Consider the following 22,285-nt stretch of genomic DNA (forward strand, 5'->3'; position numbering starts at 1 on the left):
AGGGCAGTAAGACTGGTGACGGAATTGGTATGTTCAATGACCAAAAGATTCATCTGTCTTCAAGAGAGGAATTTGTGAACATCATGGCCACGTTCAAGATTGCCGGGAAGAAAGTTGTCTGTATATCTGACCATGACCTTAGACTTTCTTTGCATCTTGAGCCCGACTCTTTTTAATATTTTTGAAGACAAAAAATTGACCAATTGTGTATAAAATAATCACATTAATATTATTTTTCAAATTCGTACAACATTTTTAACTATTTTAAAGCTAAATAGATAAATTGGGGATACTTTACAAGAGGGACCGCGAGATTATGTCTCTGATGAGTTTTAATGAAAGCAGGAAAGAAGTTTATACATCATTTCTTGCTTTAAAATAGTGCAGGGGTGGATCGCTAAATTTGCAAACTTCTTCTCTTAAATCATAAACAAATAACGTAGATGACTTTGGTTAAATATGAGAAAAGAAGTTTAATATGAAAGAGACATGTAGATATCACACCTGTCTTTTCAATCGCAGTGCTCTCTCATAGTTTCATTAACGTTAATCAACGTCTTTCAATGGCGGGTGACTCAATAGAACAATACCGAGCCGCGATTGGGCTATTATACTGTTGTGTACGGTGTGTGAAAAAATGTTTTTATCTTAATCTGTTTCAATTAAGAGTACTTTTAAAATGTTAACCTCAATACTTAATGTGGTTTGGAAACTTGTATAAAACATTGTTGATGTGTTTTGCGCAACAGTCTTTAGTTATAATTACTGATTTTTTCAAGTCATTTTCATGCTATAATTTCTATCAGGAGATATTGAGACAAACCCTGGGCCTGGTACTGGAACACAATATAATATAACAATACTTTAGACAAATTTCATCTTAATATTCGAAGTATTAGAAACAAATTAGACAGTTTACAAAGTTGAGTCTCAGATTTTGATGTCTTATGTTTAACGAATTCTCACTTAAACTCCTCCATTTTAGACCGAAATTTATTTATTGATGGTTTTTATACAATTTTTCGCAAAGACAGGAATAGTTTTGGAGGGGGTATTATTGTATATATATATCAAACTCACTAGAGTGAAAAGACGCATTGATTTAGAACCAACAAATATTGAATGCATTTGGGTTGAAATAAGTGACCCTACCTGCAATATTTTGCTCTGTTGTACATATCGGCCTCCAAATTGCGATAACTTCTTTTGGAGAAATTTGTCTTGGTCCATTGAAAAAGCTTATTATGAATCTGACAAGATTATTGTTGTTGGAGATCTAAATGTTGATTTTTTTAAATATCCCACACACTCACTTGGTCAAATATTTACTATCCAGTCACTTTTTAGAAAACACAATCACCGAACTGACAAGAGTCACACAAAACACGAGCACACTCATCGACCCAATTCTAGTAACACGTGACGTTTTATTTTTCGACGCTGGAGTTTTAGATGTGCATCATACTATTAGTGACCACAAAGCTACATATATTTATGTTAAAAGTAATTTAAATCTCAACAGTGCATACAAGCGCAAAGTTTGGCTTTAAAAAAATGCGGATTTTGATAAACTTAATTTTCTTATTACACACACAGATTGGGAAACATTAATAATGGGGGCCGATGATGTAGATCAAGCTGCCAAGAATTTTTCAGAAACATTTTTATCGCATATTAGGAATTCTGTTCCCGAAAAAACTGTAACTAGCAGACCCAAAGATAAACCATGGTTTGACTCAGCCTTACGGAAAGAGATTAGACAAAGAAACCGTTTAAGGAAGATTGCAATAAATTCTAGAAACGCTTTAGATATGCAAAAGTTTAAAAAATCACGCAATAAACTTAGCAATATGAAAAAGTATGGAATTGACAATTATAACAATTTAGAGATTAATCTTTTAGATTCCAGTAAAAATAATTCAAAATTACACTGGAGATTATTGAAGAATGTTTTTGATATTAAAATGTCTACCGAAATTCCCCCATTGCAATTTGCCTTAAAAAACGGTAAACAATCCATAGCTTATACCAATGCAGAAAAGGCTGAGGTTCTTAATGATTATTTTTCCTCCATTTCATGTTTAGACGACAAAGACGCTAGATTACCTGAATTCAACTCTGAATGCAACAATTTTATTTGTGATGTATGTATTTCTGAACAAAATGTGATAATCATTCAAGTAAACAAAGCTGTGGGGCCACATAACATAAGTCATAAAATGCTTAAAAATACTATGACTGTATACAATAGCAAAGCCTCTATGTAAATTATTTAATCGTTGGTTAAAAAACTGTACATTTCCAAGCTCTTGGAAAATATCCAATGTTTAATTTACCTTTATATAAGAAAGGCGACTCATCACAAATGTCGAATTATAGACCTGTTTCCTTATTAAGTTGTGTTTCTAAGATAATGGAACGAATTATTTTTAGACATGTACATGTATACAACTTTTTTCATGATAATAATCTTTTTTATAAGTATCAAGCTGGATTTTTACCGGGTCACTCGACTGGTTATCAGCTAATAGAAACGCACGGCCATATTTTAAGAACAATTGATCAAGGTCAATCTTCTTGTATGATTTTTTGCGACTTGTCAAAAGCATTTAGGATTTTTCGGGGGATGAAACCAAACTGTTTCCTTTTCTAAACATTCCCGTGATGCATTTTGGATTGTTTTTTCGTTTGCCCAAAAAGAAATTATTTTTATTTACTTTGAATATTTCTAACTTTGAAAGGAGAATGATTCTGCTGGTGTAAATAGGAGAAAGTCCATAACTTTCTAAGATAAATGGTTTGTATAGAAAATTTTTTTATACTGTAATAACAAAAAAAATCGGACCAAGCAGCTATAATATTGTTTATAATCAATAGATGACGTGTGACCCTCCATTTAGAATTAATGATCTCGTAGCAAAGTGGCCTGAAAGTGTTCATGATTTAAGAATATTTCGCGAGTCGAAACTGTGCAAAATCATGGAAGAAGGTATGTCAATAGCAAATATAACTATCATTTAGACATTAGTTATCTCTTTATTTCTTTCTCATATATAATTATGTATTTATTTGAAGTTAAATTCAAGGAACTCTGCATGGAGATTCGGTATACGGTTTAAAACGATTTACCATATTTGATGACTCCGTATAACTCCACAGAAACAGCACCATCACAAAGATTTGAACGGGCATGGTCACGATTTTGTTCAAATTCCTTTTTTTTGTTCGTATTATTTACAATGCATTACTAACGTTCAAATTAAATCTGAAAGTCATTCGTAGAGTTATAAGGCAAGATGCAAGGCTCACAATCTTTTGTCATGTAATCATTCATATATGTCGAAAAGTTCAACATTCAAAACGTAAACAAATGCTTTGTTTACATATAATTGAATTTAAAACTCTGTATCTCGCTTATAACTCATTGAAAGACACTTAAATTTTGGTTAGCTATTAAAAATGCCGTACTGAAGCATTTAAACATTAAAATCGGAAAAAAACCCAATTTTTGACTTAAACCAAGACCATGCGCCTTTAATTCCGCTCATTGCAGAACCAGGCGAGTTACCAGACCTATTACCGAAACGATTAACCATGAGACGGTGTATCACGGTAATTATGTTCGACGATTCGATTCACGATACCTTTCTAAAAAGCCGCGGTTCGGTTTTCTCGATCAGGAAATATTTTAACCGTCGGTTTGGATTTTAAACTATGTTTCAAAATGGCTTCCGGCAATACAAAACAGTGCACGTCTGTGCCCAGTGAACAGGTATTTTCCACTGCAGAGGACATTTTTACAGTCCAAAGATCTGCACTTCATCCAGGTAATGCTGATGCATTGATTTTTCTCAAGAAACATGACGTTGTAACAAGTTAAACATTTTAAGAATGTTAAACACTGTTAGAAATTAAATGAAACCTTTTATGTGCAATGTAATGAACATCGTAGGTATCGCGATGTGTATCGTATCATAAGGTCAGTATCGCGATACGTATTGTATCATGAGGCAAGCGTATCGTCGCACCCCTACCTCTGACAATCTACAAAAAATCTGACACAACATACTTTATTTTGTTTTTCGTCTCTCTGTTTTAAGGGTAACAATTGAACAGACTTATAGTGTACTGAAAAAGAGGTTTAGTGCACTCCATACGGGTCTTCGAGCCAATCCTGAAAGAGCATGCAGGATTATTACTGCCTGTGTCATACTACACAACATAGGTCTGGACAGGTATTTACAAATTGGTACTTAATTACTCATCATTTAACTTTTTGTGGTACACACAAATTGAAAAAAAAATTCCTATCGGGCAACAGATATAAACTCATGTTCAGTGTTGTGTATATGTTATGTAACCGTATTTTGTTCACTCCTGAAAGAAAAAAACCCCTGCAATCCACAAAGAATATACAGGAAAAAACAAAAAGGAGATCACCTGTACACAAAATATATATACATGATTGCACAAGGCCCAGTACCCAAAATTAATGATTTGATCATTAAATCAAAACAACTTATAAGCAAACAAATCATCATCCGACATCAAAATTAAGCGTTAAGTGCATAGTTACTATTTTTGAAGTGAATATATTCGACCGGAAAAACAAAAATACTATTATAGTATGGATGTCTTAAGAAGGTAATAATTTAATATGGTTAACTAAGGAGGCCAGTGTGGTTTTTTTCCTATAAAGAATACAATAGTTATACCATTTTTAAACATATTATACGTAATATACTGTGGTTTCATCAATATTCTTGAATACCAATTTTCGTGGATTTCGTTGTTAAGTTGATCCACGAAATTAAATGGTCATTGAAGTTCAATTTCAACTAACATTTTGTATTGATAGGATCATTGGCCACGAAATTACGTATCCTTGAAACTGTGGTTTTCAGAAAATCCACGAAAATTGATACCCACGAAAATTAATGAAACCACAGTACATGTACATCAATTCTAGTACATTTGCGAATTTTCAAGAAAATCTACCATCTGGTTCTTATTAGGCGTGCGCCGGCCATCTCAAAATAGAGGTACATTTACAATATAACATGTAGGAATATATGTATAGGAATTTTAATTTCCTGCTCTTCAAATAGAAGATTTAAAACATATTACAATAGTGATTTTCCAAAAATAGTAATATGTGAATAGTCCTTATATTTAAGAAATACATAATGCTACCATATGGTTTAACTTAAAGGGTATAAATAAACTGTAGTTTGAACACTAGATTGGGCAAAAAATAAATGCACAATGAAAACTAAATTTGGCCTTCGTACAAGAGTTTGAAACTAATTCAATCTAAAAAGTCATAAATTCCTTACTGAAAATTTTTGATAAAAAAACATGAAAATACGAGAAACCATGTATTTTAAAATATGAATAAATGACATGTTTATTCTTTTTCTTTTCCAACAGATTAAACTCATTTCTAAAGGTTGGCCACACCCATGAGGATGCTGACCACATGTTTTTAAGGATGTCTGTGCATATCGCCAGAAAGTCTGTGCCTACTCTTCCCATCCTCCTTGATTTGGCAAGAGAGGCATACCACCCCATTCCAAATGTTCAACGTCTTGATCAGGGATGGGGTCAATTACATTTGAAAGTAATTAATTAAATTACAATTACTTGCTTAAAACCTTCAATTAAATTACCATTACCATTACAAGGATTTTCAAATGTAATTAATTAAATAACAAATACTTTGCAAATGTAATTAATTAAATTACACATTACATTTGAGAAAAATACATTTATTGAATTAAAGCAGACATGACATGTACACATTTTGTCATGAAAATTTACTAATTATTTAGCAACAATTAACACCTACACATGTGTACAGTTTCATTTAATGATTATTAATTGTTCAGTATTCCTTAAGGTTCTCCGATTCTTAGCCTCAAAGTATATTTTTCATCATTAAAGTAGATCCAGTGTTCTGTGACGTCACACTTTTTTGTAAAACTTTGAATTCTTTCAAAATTGTGCAAGATAGTTTTATTTATTTTATCTGAATATAATCACATGGATGAAATTAGAATTATTGGTAGGTTAAAGATATTTTCGCACCTAATTTTATACTTAATTTCCAAATTTTTATATATTTTATCGATGCAAAGGGGAAATAACTCTTTTTCTGACTTTTCTCTCAGTTGTATGTCTAAATGCTATAGTTTTTCTTATTCTAACGATTAATTTTAAAATAATTTTGTAATTTTAGTTTTCTGATAAAGTTGACATTAAAATTAAACAAGAAAAACAAATTTCTGCCTACAAGATTTTACTTTTAACATAAAAAAATACATTTTTCTAATGCTAAAATATACTTTAGTTTATGTTTATCTGGCATCTCAAAAAGTGTGATGACATGTATATTTTTTCTAATAATTGATGACATTTAAGTCTATTAAGTCGAAATCAGTTCGGTTTTTCAACTTTCCTCAGAGAATTTTACGAGTATGGAGCTACCTTAAAATGTTATTTATCGTTCAAACTTTATAAATGAAATAAAATAGAAAGAGATTTTCTTTATGGTATCCATGTATTTTATGAAGTTTAGGCAACTTTGGCCACGAGGGATAAATATATGGAATAAATATACAAGTTGAAATCAAATTAGAGGAAAAGACTATTGTACTGGTGCATCAGTGGTTCAAACCCCTTAACCTGTATGTAGTAGGTCTCCGTGGAGCCATTAAGCTAACCAGTACTTTAAAGAGTTAAGTGTAATATTAACACTACAAGACTTTGTCCAGATATAAAAGGCAGATCTATGGTACAAATAAAAAAAATTCCAAGTTATCAAAGATTGCTAAGGATCGGAGATCGTTAACCTACACCTATCCTGTCTACATTGGCAAGTCTTTTCTGGGACACTGAAAGTAAACATTTATCTCAACTAAATTCTTCTTTAAAAATTGGAAAAATACAGGTTATTAGGTAAATCTGGGGTTGAGAGCAGACTATAATTGCTATCAAAACACAATTCACACCTAATGGTCTATTGGCCATTAAGGAAACCCACCAAGATTTGGCAACAAAAACTTAAAAACCTTATTGAAGCCATACATGTAGCTGTAGGCAAACTGGCAATTAAAAAGCATGACTTAATAGTTTATACAATTCAAATAACATTGATTTTATTTGTAAAATAAACATATTTTTTTAATCAAACTCAATTAATAATTGGAAACATTAATTATTCCAATAAAATAATAAAAATTTTAGGTAAAAGAGATTGAGTGTACCATCAAAATTATTTGGTTCCTAACAAATTAATAAATATTAACAAGATTGATAATCATATCTGACATAAGTTTAGGAACCTCATTATAAGATAGTGAATAAGTTTGTAAAAAAAAACAAAAAAAACTACATGTATATTTGATAAAACTTAAATGCATTTAAGTACTCTTCCTAATTTGATCTTGTATTTGTATTGTTTTATACTTTTGTACTATTTTAAGTGTGGGGGACAATGGATCGTGGACAGCTTTCTTATTCCTATTAATACTCATCAGTGTAATTGAAAGTAATTGAAAAGTAATTTGAATTACATGCCTTTTTTGTAAGTAATTAATTAAATTACCATTACATGTAATTGAAAAATGTGTCAATTACACATTACTTTCAATTACATCAAAATTTGTAATTAATTACACTCAATTACCATTACAAATTACCATTACTCCATCCCTGGTCTTGATAATATCTGGGACTACAGACAGATGGAGATTTCATCAAAAGTTCAACTCAGCAGCCCCCACCAGTTCAAATTCGTGAAAGAAGGGGAAAAAATGCTGATGCATTTCAAGGAATGGCTTCTCAAGTCCACAATATATCAGGTCATTGACGTCACCAGCCTTGCCGCTGCGTACCAAAATGAGTCAGAGCAAATCCAGCAGGTTGCAGAAAAGGAAGGAACTTCAAGGTTTTTGAAGCCATGAATGGAGACCTAAAGAAATGGCAAGATGGCGGGAAAATGACAGAGGACCAGATAAAATGGTAGAAGGACCATCTTTAAAAGGAGACAGAATTGCCATTGCCTTCAGCAAAAAGGGCGAGCCAGTTTCAACACTTTAGATGTCCAGAGGAAGCATCAACAGTTGCAGTTCCGGCGATGTAGGCCCTGCATGAACACATCAGGAACTTGAAGAAGCAGTCAACGGTAATACTCATTCGTCTTACCTATCTATTTTTAAAATCTTGTACTTTTGATTTTAATTACCCTTATCACATTTTCTGTGCAATTTTATGTTTGCCAATGCACATTATAGCTGCTTGTTATTATATCTTACTAATCACAAATAGCCAAGCAGCTTACAAATACATGTCGAAAAAACACATGTCAAATAAATCTGCCAGGTTAAAATTAATCTGAATTCAAAATTATATGATTATGTATTGAAAAAAATATATTTAAATTTTAACATAAATATGGTACATGTATTCGTTGAATATATTTTTACAACTTTTCAGGTTAAAGTAGTTCATTGCAGGGCTTGAGGAAGAAGAAGGCAGCCAAAGAATGAACAGTTAACATTCGATCTTGTTAAATTATTGGTGTGTTTTTTATTTGTTTATCATAATTATATGGGATTTTTCTGAAAATGACTATCTATTTATATTCATTGCCACTATTTATCCCTTTACATTACATTACATTACATTATTTCCTATGTCACTTAAAACATTTAATCTGATTGTTTAACAAGCCGGGTGTAAATTTCAGTTTCACCTGCTGAAGCCGGGCGTAAATAAAATGTGACGTCACAATACACTTCTTGTTTACATCTTTCAATATTCTAGCTATTGGTGTGATTTAATGTTTTCAGCACAATTTCAATTAATATTAATTTTTGGTTCTTTGTATCTAACTTATATCACTGGTAAAACAATATAAACAGTGCGACATTTTAGTCCGGACATGACAAGGTCCGGGCTTTCAGCTACCCTTTCCGTAAGACTTGTGTAAAAATATTTCTAATATTCTGGTGGGATTTTCTTCAACGACTGTCCCATGTCCTATGGGAGAAAAAAATTCTTTGAGGGATATTTTCCTCCATGGGATTTTTTCTCCCTTGTTGTTACAAACAGGATAAAAATTCCCGTTTAAAGGTATATATGGGATAAATTGTCCTATAAAATGGTATTTTAGGATATTTTTTCCCACGGGATTAAAAAACAAGAGGCCAATTGGCCTTAACGGTCACCTGAGTAGCATATAACCCATACACAAACTTGTCGAGGAGTCTCATATATGCATCTATAATCAATAAGGTTCATACTGGAGTAGAAAAATTTTAAATTTGTAATGATGACCACCTCCCTGCTTGAAATCTTTCAAAAAGAACTGTGAAACCTATAATTTTGGTGAAGAACTAAAAGATCTGGTCTACAAAATGATGAATTCAGTTTTCCTCTCAGGTGTGTGGGAGTAAAAAAGATAATTTTTTAACATTATACGCATTAACATTTATACATTCATTTTGGCCCTGCCCTAGACTCAAAACCCATCCTTGAGGGGACATGAAAATTAAAATTTCAGTAGAGGACTTCCTGGTAAACATAATTATTTGTCAGATTTTATACAGATGTGTGAAAATAGAGAAGACTAATTTTACAAATAATATGCATAAACACTATATTGCCAAATTGCCCCCCCCCCTCATGTCCTGAACCCCTGACCCAGGGGCCATGAATTTCACAATTTAGGTAGAGGAGTTAGTGGACTCAAAACCATGTATTCAGTTTTTTTGCCCATATGTGTGGAAGTAGAGAAGATTTTTAAAGATTTAATACATTTTTATTAAATGGCCATATTGGCCCCACCCTAGAGCCTGAACCCTTAACCCAGGGGTCATGAATTTCACAATTTTAGTAGAGGGCATCATGGACATCATAATCATGCATTTAGTTTTTAACAAATATATATGGGAGTAGAGAATAAGATTTTCTAAGATTTAATACATTTTTACTATATGGTCATATTGACCCTACCCTAGAGCCTGAACCCCTGACCCAGGGGCCATGAATTTTACAATTTAGGTAGAGGGGTTCATAGACATCATAATCATGCATTTAGTTTTTAACAAATATATATGGGAGTAGAGAAGAAGATTGTCCAAGATTTAATACATGACCCTACCCTAGAGCCTGAACCCCTGGCCCAGGGGCCATGAATTTCACAATTTAGGTAGAGGGCTTCATAGACATCATAATCATGCATTTAGTTTTAAACAAATATATAGGGGAGTAGAGAAGAAGATTTTCTAAGATTTAATACATTTTTACTATATGGCCCTATTGACCCTACCCTAGAGCCTGAACCCCTGATCCAGAGGTCATGAATTTCACAATTTAAGTAGAGGGCTTCATAGACATCATAATCATGCATTTAGTTTTCAACAAATATATATGGTTGTAAAGAAGAAGATTTTCTAAGATTTAATACATTTTTACAATATGGCCATATTAGCCCCACCCGAGAGCCTGAAACCCTGATCCAGAGGTCATGAATTTCACAATTTAAGTAGAGGGCTTCATAGACATCATAATCATGCATTTAGTTTTCAACAAATATATATGGTAGTAAAGAAGAAGATTTTCTAAGATTTAATACATTTTTACTACATGGCCATATTAGCCCCACACTTAAGCCTGAACCCCTAACCCAGGGGTCATGAATTTCACAATTTAGGTAGAGAGCTTCATGGACATCATAATCATGCATTTAGTTTTTAACAAATATATATGGGAGTAGAGAAGAAGATTTTCTAAGATTTAATACATTTTTACTATATGGCCCTATTGACCCCACCCTAGAGCCCGAACTCCTGACCCAGAGGCCATGAATTTCACAATTTTGGTAGAGGGCTTCATGGACATCATAACCATGCATTCAGTTTTTTCCCAAATGTGTGGAAGTAGAGAAGAATATTTTTGGAAATTTGGCTTTTTTGCATATTTGGCCCCGCCCGTAGCACCCCAGGGGTGGTAGTGCCATGAATTTCACATTTTAGAATCTTCTTGCCATAGAGATGCTGCACACCAAAAAAATGTAACGATTGGCCAAGTAGTTTTAAGAAGTTAAAAATGTAAAATTGTTGACGCACGACGACGGACGAAGACCAATTGCAATAGTCACTCAGGTGACCTAAAAACTGTAAAGATCGGATTGCTTGATTGTTGTGTTCAACCTATATGATGCATTTTCTTGATACAGTATGTCTGTATATCATACTGGCGTGTGACCAGTTCTTGCTAAGTACCATATTTGCCTTGTTACTGACATTTGATGTATTCATTAAATAAATCATGATGAGGATTAACTATCTGTGTGATGCTATACAATGTATTTGTTTTCTGATATATTTTGCCACTTTACATAGTCAAATATCCTAAAGATAAAATAGTTATTCAACAAACACTTATATGAACCCTTGCCTTCGCATAGCCATATATCTCTCTGTGTGAAATGCAATATTGTTGGTGGCAAAGGGTTAGGATGTCGGATGGTAGCTCAGTTGTATTACTGAGGATCTGAACAGATTCTAAATGATGAAACAAAATTCAAGAGTTCAACATTAAGTCGTTATTACAGATTTACAATTTATCAAACAATATCAACATATAGCAAAAGTGCATTGCATGTCGTTTAAAATGTATGCAAGCGGTAAAAGCAAATCCGAGCTTTTCATCATGCTTAGTCATGGGTGTTGTTTTTAATTTACGTTTCATTTAGCTAAGGTTTTTTATATTCATGTACTCACGAGCCTTTTCGTGTAACATGATATCATATAGGAAAAACGGAACTCTTTTCTTTTACCGGAAATTACTAGTTAAGTGGAGCGTAAATGTTTCCTTCCCTATTAAATAACGTTATGTATGCGTCCCTGCTATTTATTTTAATATTTATTCTTCATATTTTAATCGAATATATCAAGTTAGTTTCAGCATGAAATAGTTACCTCTCATACTGTTCGATGTTCTTAAGAAAAATAAGTAAATGCCACCTAGCTGTATGTCCAGATCCGCGTATGAAGTAGATAAATAATCCTCTTCATATTTTTCGGAAAAAAAATATACCAAGGACCTCTTCTGGCCAGCAGAATTATTACAATTTATATTGAGATCCCAATGGATGTGGATCTATCCTAGTATGTTCATTAAAAAATAGTTTGGAATGTAATATTTATTTGAGAATGAAAAGTTTTAATGTGTAACACAAAACCAAAATAAGCTATGTCACACTTTCAAACCACCATTTTTAAATAAACACATTAATATTAGTGTTTATGATGCTGTTAAGATCAGCCAAAACATATAGATATCAAATAGCCCACCCCCCCCCCCTTTTTTTAAACTCATCATCTTAGGCTTGAGTATATCCCACTAGTTCACGAACTGCTATAGTGATGCGACTCTAACCTTTTCAGTACACTTGGTGCAAAGATTCTAGGTAATCATTTGCTTGTATTGATTAAATATATTCAACCAAATGAACTAACTCAAAATAATCATTAATTTCACATTAACTACCCTTTTTACATATAAAACTTCAAAACAGGGATTGTGACTGATAAATTGACCATGCAATAATTGGATCTTTGATACCACTTTTAGACAATTATGTGCAGGTATAGTTATAATAGCATTAAATTTATTTATTGACTGTACCACACTATGCCGTTTCAATACACTTTCAGGATTTAAGGATATGACTGCACCAAAGCAATTAAAGACAAAGATAATGTAACATTGTCAATACGATTTAATTCACAAATAATTTATAATATCATATAACATCAAATAATGTTCAAAACAAACACACATCAACCTGTTTCTCTAGACTTTCACTTTTATATAAAAGAGTTGAAACAATGATGACTTTTGATGAAAAAAGAATGAAAAAACAAACAGAATATAATTAAAGTTGATATCAAATTATAATGTATCTCAAACAAAACAGGAGTGTGTTGGGATGACCAACATGGGTTAAGTTCTAAGCTACAATATATACTTGTTTAGAATTTTAGAAAACACCACAGAAAGCTGCAGAAGACATTTATGTAAGTAATAAGCTTTGATTATTTTTATTTAAAGCCAAGTCCTGTAAAGTTGAATATAATCTTACTATTTAATAACGGCAAACACCTTTTTATTTATGCAAAACACTTTAGTAATAATTTATCACTTCAAACAAATGTATTAAGTAATGTATATGCAATTATTTTTTAAAGACATTTCAAAGCACGGATGAAGAGGAGTCTTCAGTGAGTGATGCAGTTGAAATGCAGCTGAGTGCAAGTTAATGGAAATTATCTCACCCTATGATCATTGTTATAGACCTAGAAACCTTAATTTGATGGAAGACATCTCCAGACTGCTTAATTTATTTAAAATTTACCATAATTTATTTTCTATATAAAAGTGATTTTAGAATGAATATATTTGCATATCTTTTAAGGGTCACAATCTATTAGCACAGATTCATAACTTTATAATTTTATTTGTTGATTTTTATTACAGAACATCCAGAATGACGACGAAGAGAGAACTGTGCTTTCTCTATGTCTTTCATCAAGTGAAGATGATGTAAGTTTCGTTTTTAATGTTTAAAATGTACTTTTATTCATAACCATTAAAATTAAATCTTTTTGATGTTCCCTGCACAATATTGTTGCAATTCAATGATCAATGGGACTGATCTTTGTACCTATTTCTTCATGTAGAAAAAGAACCAACAGGTTTTGAAAATGCTACTTTGAATTTAACCTTATTTAAAATTCTGTTTCAGGGTGAAATGGATATGGATGATTCCAATGAAAGTTTTTCCGGTTTGATCCCAAAACTAACCTACACAAGGTATACATCTTTGAAATATATAATCATTATAAGTAATAAAATATCTGTTTGCATTACAGGTAATTACAATATGCTGTGTTCATATTTGTTACAAGATAAATCTAAATGTTTACAAAATGGAAAAAAAAACCCAAAAAACTGTAACGTTGTACTTGACAATTTATGTTTAAATCTGATATATATTTAACAGATACTTCTCTTCTAAGTGTATTAATAATGACCGTTCACTTTCTAATTGTTTAATTATGGTTGTCTTTTACAGGCAGAGGACAACATCTGCCAATTTGGAGAACACTGTGAGTAAGATTATTTTAATTTTTTTTATAAAGTTTTAATTAATAATATGACGTTAAGTGTAAAAAAAAATATAGAGATATGGTGATGGACTCTTATATACAAATATATACACAAATGAAAATTTATTGTCATAACTTATAAGTGAAATGTTTTAAATTATAAAGGAGTATGGCAAATTAATATTTTTTCTCTTTAATATTCACTTTTAGTGAAATAAATACTTGTTTTTAATCTCTTTCAAGATGAACACATCAGCGGAAGCAGATGAGAAGGGAAATCGTGAGGAAAACGAAGAAAGTCATGAGGTAAGACCAAAGTGATGGAGACTTGCAAAAAATATGTAGTATTGCCATAGCTTAAAAGCACATAAACAAAACAATATGCACATATACAGGCATAGACTTTTAAAATCAGAGATACAATAGTTAATAAACTATGATTACATGTTTTTTTGCATGATTTTTTATGCTAAGATGATTGTTTTTCAGGATGCCCTACTAGAGACTTTAGAAGAAATAGACAGTGAAAACAATATTAAGGTAATTTTGGAATAAAAATTTAAACAGATGACCTATGGTAACATGTATTCCAGAATTTAGTATAAATAGTTGGGTCTTTGTGATGTTATGTTAAGCAATTTTAACTTAATTTAGATAAAGTTTTAATATCTACTTATGTAAACTAAAACTGTTGTACATGTAATTTTTTCCAATTCTTTTTTTTTGCCATTTTAAACTTAGTTACAAATAAAATTAATATGCAAACTGATAACTAGAATTTATTTCCAGGACAAGCCAGCAGAACCCTGCGGTTACACAGAGGAGGTAAGTTTAAAAATGTGTATGTTTGCAATGCTTATATGTATAAGTGAAATTAAATATCCCTATTGAAGTTAACAACCAAACAACAATTGTTTTCTTTTTTTATATATATATTTGACAGTGGCATTTACGTCTATATTTAAAGGATATAAAGTAAACGATTGTTTAAGATTTTTTCATCAGATTTTTTTTTATATATATATACACTCATATTTAATGATATATTTCAGAACAAAGGTATTCCATTAAAAGAGGGTGGAATTATACTAGCAAAAGATGATGATCAATGGTATGTTAAATGATTATACTTCAAAATCCATAATAATCTCAATTATTTATAATTGCAATATTAAAAATGTATTGTTCGAACACATTCACAGAAGCTGTATAAGATAATGATAGTATTAATTTAATTTGTTTTTGTGCTTTCAACAAGGTTTAAGGCAACTCTTCTAAAAATAGAGAACAAGAGGTTCAAAGTCCACTACTTCGGATATGGAAAACAATATGACAAATGGTTGGCAAGAGACGAAGTAAAAGCTTATCCATTGGTAAGTATAAGATGTTTGTGCTTAATTCTTAGAGGTATTATAAACAATTTTAAAAAATGATGTAAGAACTTTACGTTTTTAAGACTATGCAATGTGAAACAATACTTTTTCATCTATTTAACAGGCTGTGGGGGAAAAAGTAAAGGTCAGATGGGAAGATGGGTTTTTTTTACAAGGCAGAAGTCAAAGGCATTGGTGAGAAAGGTAATTTTGATATTCCAGAGTATCACTTTGTTTAATAAGCACAATGTCTCCATTTGCATACTTATTGTGAATACTTCATTTAAGTTTATGTATGCATTCCTTCCTTGATATGCAAAACCACTAGTAACATGGAATTTTTAAGAAGAGTTTTTTGTTCAATCCTTTTGACACCTTTATATTCATAAAATGTATTGTATTGAACATGTAATGAACTTTTTTTCGGAAATTTGTATTTGGTAAGCAAGTTATCTCCTCAACTATAAACAAATAAAGAATTTTTTTTTTGCATAATAAAAACAATTAATCCAATAGTGTTTAAAAAAATATTTAATTCAGCTATAAATTTTTACTAATTTCAGGTGTAACTGTGTTGTTTGAAGATGGCATTATTGCCAAAGCTACCTACCAGCTTTAAATTCTGCTAAAGAGGTGAGTACAACAAGTTTAATGCATGATGTAGCTTGGAGTATAAGTTCCTTATCAATTATTATGTACTAATGTACTTTTTCACTCCATTTCATGACTTCAATCTTTATGTTTACATAAATATAGATGAATATTTTTTACATGGATATTTGAATAATCTTTTGTATTTTTTTTTCAGCCCCACTTCCAGCCAGTCACAACAGACCAATCAGCCTGAAGAAAATTGAATGTTGTTTATCAGAGTTATTCACATTACGAATAAATTTGTTGTTGTGAGATTTGCTATTTTTGGTCTGAATGATAAATTTTGTTAATTGAGCTAACAATTCTTATTTAAACTACTGTTTTTAATAATCTTACGTAATAAAAAAAAGTTGAAATAATACATGTTTTAACACTTAAACCTAGCTATCATTTAAGTATCCTACTTGGCAGCAAGTTTACTAATATGCCTTGGGTTTCCTGGTGTAATAGACTGATCGGCTGGAAATATTTTAATTGCTCATGAATATAAAAAATATTTCCTTAAAATAAAATAAATAAGTAACTTAATACTATTTAGATTTATTGTGTGTTTAAATGTCACCTGTAATGGGCTGAATTTGCATTAGTGGAAACAAACGGTGTAGGTGTTTATGACATTGAAATATTTGAAAGAAAAACAGTAGTGAAACTGCCTACTATATACATGTAATTTGCTTTCTTCAAAATGCTATCATCTGAAAATCATGCATTTCGGTTCATAAAATCTAACTATGTAACCGTCAAGTAGGTTTACAACATTTTTCCTTTGTAACATAAATATCAGAGGTTAAAAAAAGGAGATAATAGTCCCAGGAGTGGACATGACATGCAATGTCACGGTTAACGTTCAGAGAAATGCATTATTTCAATCGGCCATTTGAAAAAAAAATGTCTTTACTAAATACATGAACAATTAAGTTTATTAATTTTAAAATCAATCATATCATCAAATATTATTTTATAGTAGATAATTGTGTAGACTATTCGAACTCCTTATGGCACGTAATGTATCAATTTACAATGCGACATGTACTCTTTAGCATACATGAGCATAGCATCGGGCAAGGGAGGTTTAGATGGGTCTATTCTCTTTGGAGAGAAAAAAGAATATAGATGGGTCCTTTTCCGCGCAGCTAACATTTTCTTTAATTAACATTAATTAAATTATAAGGGAATTGTAGGTATAAGCATCCCTCCAACACCCCTGATTAGTATTTTAATGATTTTGGATTTGCCATATATTATATTAAATATAGTATTAAATACTATTATTAATATGCGGCCAATTTTATTTTTTGTAAATCAATCGGGTTCGTAGTTCGGATAAAGGAAAACATGGTGGTCGGAAAAAGAAAATTGAGAAATTTTATGGAGAGTGGGACTCTGAAACTGATGACTTTTATAAGGTTTATATTCATTAAGGTGTAGGGATGCACGTTGGATAAGCCAGTAACATATTATAAGACCCGCTTTAACAGACTTTTATGGGTTTTCGAGTTATGAAGAGAAACGCATGCGTCCCTGATCATGCTGATAACACAATGTGTCATATTTGAGGCTCTTATATAGCAGACTGGATTGCATACTAACTGACTATATCTTGAACTAATTCAAGGCCTAATACGAGGTTCGTACAGGGTTTTTAAACATATGGCTGTTTAATGACATTGCCATTGAACACATCTAAGTTCCTTTAAATATTGAATGGTGGTAGGATAATTTATCCTATTGTGTAAATATGGGATAAATCCTAGCTTACCCATTATGTGGGATATATTCTCCCATATAGGATAAAAAATCCCATGTGGCAATACATAAGGGATGTTTTTCCCACAGCACTATTTATCCCATAGGATTTTGGTGGGAGTTTAGTTAGGATGAAAAATCCCACCATTCTCCCATTTGATTTTTTGATTTATAGCTTAACTGTAAGAAAACTAAGACATTGTGCATGTTGATGTTGACATGGGGAAGTCGATGAATAAAAATCCCACCAGAATATTAGAAATATTTTTACACAAGTCTTACGGAAAGGGTAACTGAAATCCCGGACCTTGTCTTGTCCGGACTTAAATAATGTCGCACTGTTTATAATTCTAAAATTCGTATAACATAGGAAATAAATTCGTTATCCAGATCCAACCAAACATGTACGGGGATTTACGTGGGGTTGTATTCCATTCACCCTAATGCCTGCAACCTCAGGCCGTATGGAACACGACCCGGGGTAAATCCCCGTACACCATTGACTGGACCTGGATAACTGATAATATTGTAGTTGATAAGACGTGCATTGCACTTGACATTGGAATATCAAATATATGTAGATAGATAGAAGGATATACACGCATGATATCACGAATTACTGAAACCATAAAAAATGCACTGTTATCATGCTGTTGTATTATAATAATATTGTGGGTTTTTGTTAATTTGGTTACTTAATTGTTGATTTAAATATAATTGAATTTTCTATGGAATTAGCTACATATTTTGAAAACTATTTAGATCCATACCACAATCCCTCTTTAAGTTTGAGACATCATGTTCATCCAAGGTCATGACCTCAAATAATGGTCTAGACCCCCCTGTAACTGGAAATTTAAATATTTAACTGTTGAAATCTTTGTACCTTAGCCATTTGTATTTATTAGTCCCCTACCGGTTTTTAACCGGAGGGGACTGTAGCTTTCCTCTGCGTCCGTCAGTCCGTCCGTCTGTCTGTCTGTCTGTCTGTCCCACTTCAGTTTTCCACGCTTTTTTTCTTTAAGCGTTTCAGGAATAATATGAAATTTGCTGAACAGCTTCAAAATGTCAAACTACAGATCAAGTTTACTTTTTTGTAGCGTCTGGTTGACATATTTCCGAGAAAATTAATTTTTTATATTCCTTTTTTTTTAATGTTCGTGTTCGATATTCTGCACAACAGTGCACTGTTTTCACAATTTCCACAACCCGGTAGGGGACGTGTATTGCTTATGCAATACTCACAGAATACTTGTTTATTCAGTTTAACGAAATTTTGAAGATTGCATACCATTTAGTACATCATTTTGAGCATCTTTACTTCTATACTCCTTCTCAAAATATTTTTGCTTTCTGAAACATGGGTGATCCAAATTTTGGACTTTTGGTTCCTGAAAACCCCTAATTACGCAACAATTGATAAAATCATTACATTGCTTGGATACATTACTGTAATATAAACATTTTTGCTTCTGTATCCTTTCACAAAATATCCCTCAGCATGCGCGGATCCAGAAAATTTTTCCAGGGGGGGTCCGAAGGATAATTGTGTTTGCCGGGGGGGGGGGGGGGGGGTCCGAGGCATATTTTCGCGATAATTTTACTATGTAAATTTAATAAATTTTCATTTTCCAGGGGGGGGGGGGGGTCGGGACCCCCCCCCGACCCCCCCTCTAGATCCGCGCATGCTCAGTAAAGAACTATAGAAGAAAAACTGTAGAGCCCTTTGGTCCCCTAATTTGAGGGACCGGTCCCTTTTTCTGGATATCAAATGAAAGGTCTTGTAAATATAAACCTATTTACATAACATGTTTAACAAAATATTTTTCAGAAAAGAGATAAACAAAGAAAACCAGAAAAAATAACGACGTTTTTTAAATCTTAAATTGTGGGTCCAGGCGAGCTTCTGAGTTAGACAAAAATGAACGCCTTAAGGCACATCTATAATCTGTTGACTGCAATTCTTGAAAGTTTGAGCTCAATATCTGAAATCGTTAAGGAGAAGATCCCAGGACAAGCCGATTCTCTGAAAATCGCTGAAATGTCAATATCTCAAAAAACGGAAATGACGTCCTCAAAATAAAAAAAATTCGTATAAAGTTTAGATCAGTATCTATCATATCTAAAAGTTTAATGAAAATCGGTTGAGTCGTTTTTGAGAAATCGCGTGCACAAAATTTTTTGAAAAAAATAAAATTAGCAGAGAAAAAGAACGAAAACACGAAGGTCTTCCGTTGGAAACGGGAGACCTTAATACTTATTAAAAGAAAAAACAAGGACGCATACATAACGTTATATATTTATAAAGTAAATAGAGAAGGAAAGGTTTATGCTAAACTAAACTTGTTATTTTCGGTTAAAAAAAGAGTTCCGTTTTTTCTTTGGAGCAATATAATACCTTGTTACATGAAAAGGCTCGTGAGTACATGAATATAAAAACTTAAGCATTTTGTAACTTAAATGTAACGTAAATTAGAAACACCATCCATGACTAGGCATGATTCAAAGCTCGGATTTACTCAAACTGCTTGCATACAATTTAAACGACATGCATTGCACTTTTGCTAGGCAAGTTAAAATTGTTTGATAAACTGTATATATGTAATAAGACAACTGTTCAACTCTAAAAGTTTATCTTTAGGATATTTGACTGTGTATAGTGGCAAAAGATATCAAATAACATTGTATAGCATCTCACACATAGTGAATCCTCACCATGATTTATTTAATGAATACATCAAATGTCACTAACAAGGCAGTATGGTACTTGGCAAGAACTTGTCGCATGCCAGAATGATATACAAACATATTGTATCAAGACAAATGCATCATATAAGTAGAACAAAACAACCAACAACGTATTTCGTTTTATGGATTTTTGATATGGTTGACGTTTTGTTGTCGTCATCGAGCGCTAGCAACTACTACATTAGTCCTTTTTACCCTTTTACCTCCTAAGTCGACTTCTCGGTAGGGTTTTTGGGAATACTACAGTAACTGTAGATAAACTGTACCATGTTAATTTCGTTTTACATCTACAACAACAGTTTAGGTCTTAAATGCCAAGTTATTTCTAAAATTAACAGTTTAGGTCTTAAATGCCAAGTTATTTCTAAAATTATAATAAATACACATGTAGCCAGTTTAATTACTTTCAAGCTTGTAAAACAACTTCGGATATGTTTTCCGAGCTAGCCGTAAGGGCCCAAGAAGATACGAATCTTGCTACCAAACAGTACCATTGGTTCCACTGGTCTTTTTTTTTTCACCTAAAAATTGAAGTTACAGTAAATACAGAATGATTTAAGCACGGTTAATGAGCTTTGTCATTACCGATCCGATGTGAAGCCAACTCTAGATTCACCATTCTAAATTGAGACCCCCATCCCATCCTCAACAAAATTCCAGTGCACCACTGTGCTTTCCTATTAATAATAAATCGATTCAGAAAATTAAACCAATGGTTAAGAAATCTAATTTTGTGTTCTATGATGACTACAGCAGTAGCTCACCAATCTTTTAAAAAGACAAGCTTATCTTTTAAAAAGATTGGTGAGCTAGCGCTGCAGCCATCATAAAACACAGAAGCAGATTTCTAAAACATTGGTTTAAATTTCTGAATCGATTAATTAACAATAGGAAGGCACAGTGGTATACTGGAATTGTGCTGGAGTGGGGTCTCAATTTAAAATTATGAATCTAGAGTGGGCTACAAATCGGCAATGGCATAGCTCATTGGCTGTGCCTTAATCATTATGTACAGGTCTACTGTAATTTCAATTCTGAGGTGAAATTTTTCAGGAACCATTGGTACTACTTTGTAGAAATCGTATCTTTTCGGGCCTTTCCGGCAAGCTCGGAAAACATATCCGAAGTTGTCTTCCAAGCTTGAAGGAATTTAAGATAAAGCTAGCTACATGTTATTTATTAACTTTGCATTATAAGACAAAAGCTTCTGTTACTTTTTGACATTAACGATTAAACACAAAACTTCACGTGAAGATAATAAAACGAAATTCAAATGGTACAGTTTATCTACAGTAGAACCCCCTGCTATGGAGTCGAGCATGCGTATTCCAGTGAAAAGGACTAACGTAGTTGCTAGCGCTCAGGAGCGCTAGCAATAAGCGTGTTTTATTTCAAGTTCGATGTTAAATTAACGCGTACCTAAAAAATCTGTATTAGAACAGATTCTTATATTTTTGTTAAGTCGTTCTTGAAATTGCTTGGGTTTTTGTCAATTCGTGCTTAAAATCATTCGGATTTTGTTCAATCGTACCAAGAATTATTTTTTTTCCTGTTTGTATCAAAATGAGATAAAATATCCCAGGG

General features: G+C 32.2%; 1 long non-coding RNA gene and 1 pseudogene across 1 annotated transcript; both read left to right on the forward strand.

Moving 5' to 3' along the window:
- Window positions 1-4,627: 4,627 nt before the first annotated feature.
- On the forward strand, window positions 4,628-8,592 carry LOC128178342 (uncharacterized; annotated as a pseudogene).
- A 6,877-nt stretch (window positions 8,593-15,469) lies between these two features.
- Window positions 15,470-16,461, forward strand: LOC128176683 (uncharacterized). The gene is made up of 4 exons (XR_008242801.1): window positions 15,470-15,553; window positions 15,678-15,757; window positions 16,117-16,186; window positions 16,362-16,461. It is a non-coding gene; the product is annotated as an uncharacterized LOC128176683 (long non-coding RNA).
- The last annotated feature ends 5,824 nt before the right edge of the window (window positions 16,462-22,285 follow it).

Source organism: Crassostrea angulata, chromosome 1 (assembly GCF_025612915.1).
Source record: "Crassostrea angulata isolate pt1a10 chromosome 1, ASM2561291v2, whole genome shotgun sequence".
Classification (NCBI taxonomy): Eukaryota; Metazoa; Mollusca; class Bivalvia; order Ostreida; family Ostreidae; genus Magallana; species Magallana angulata.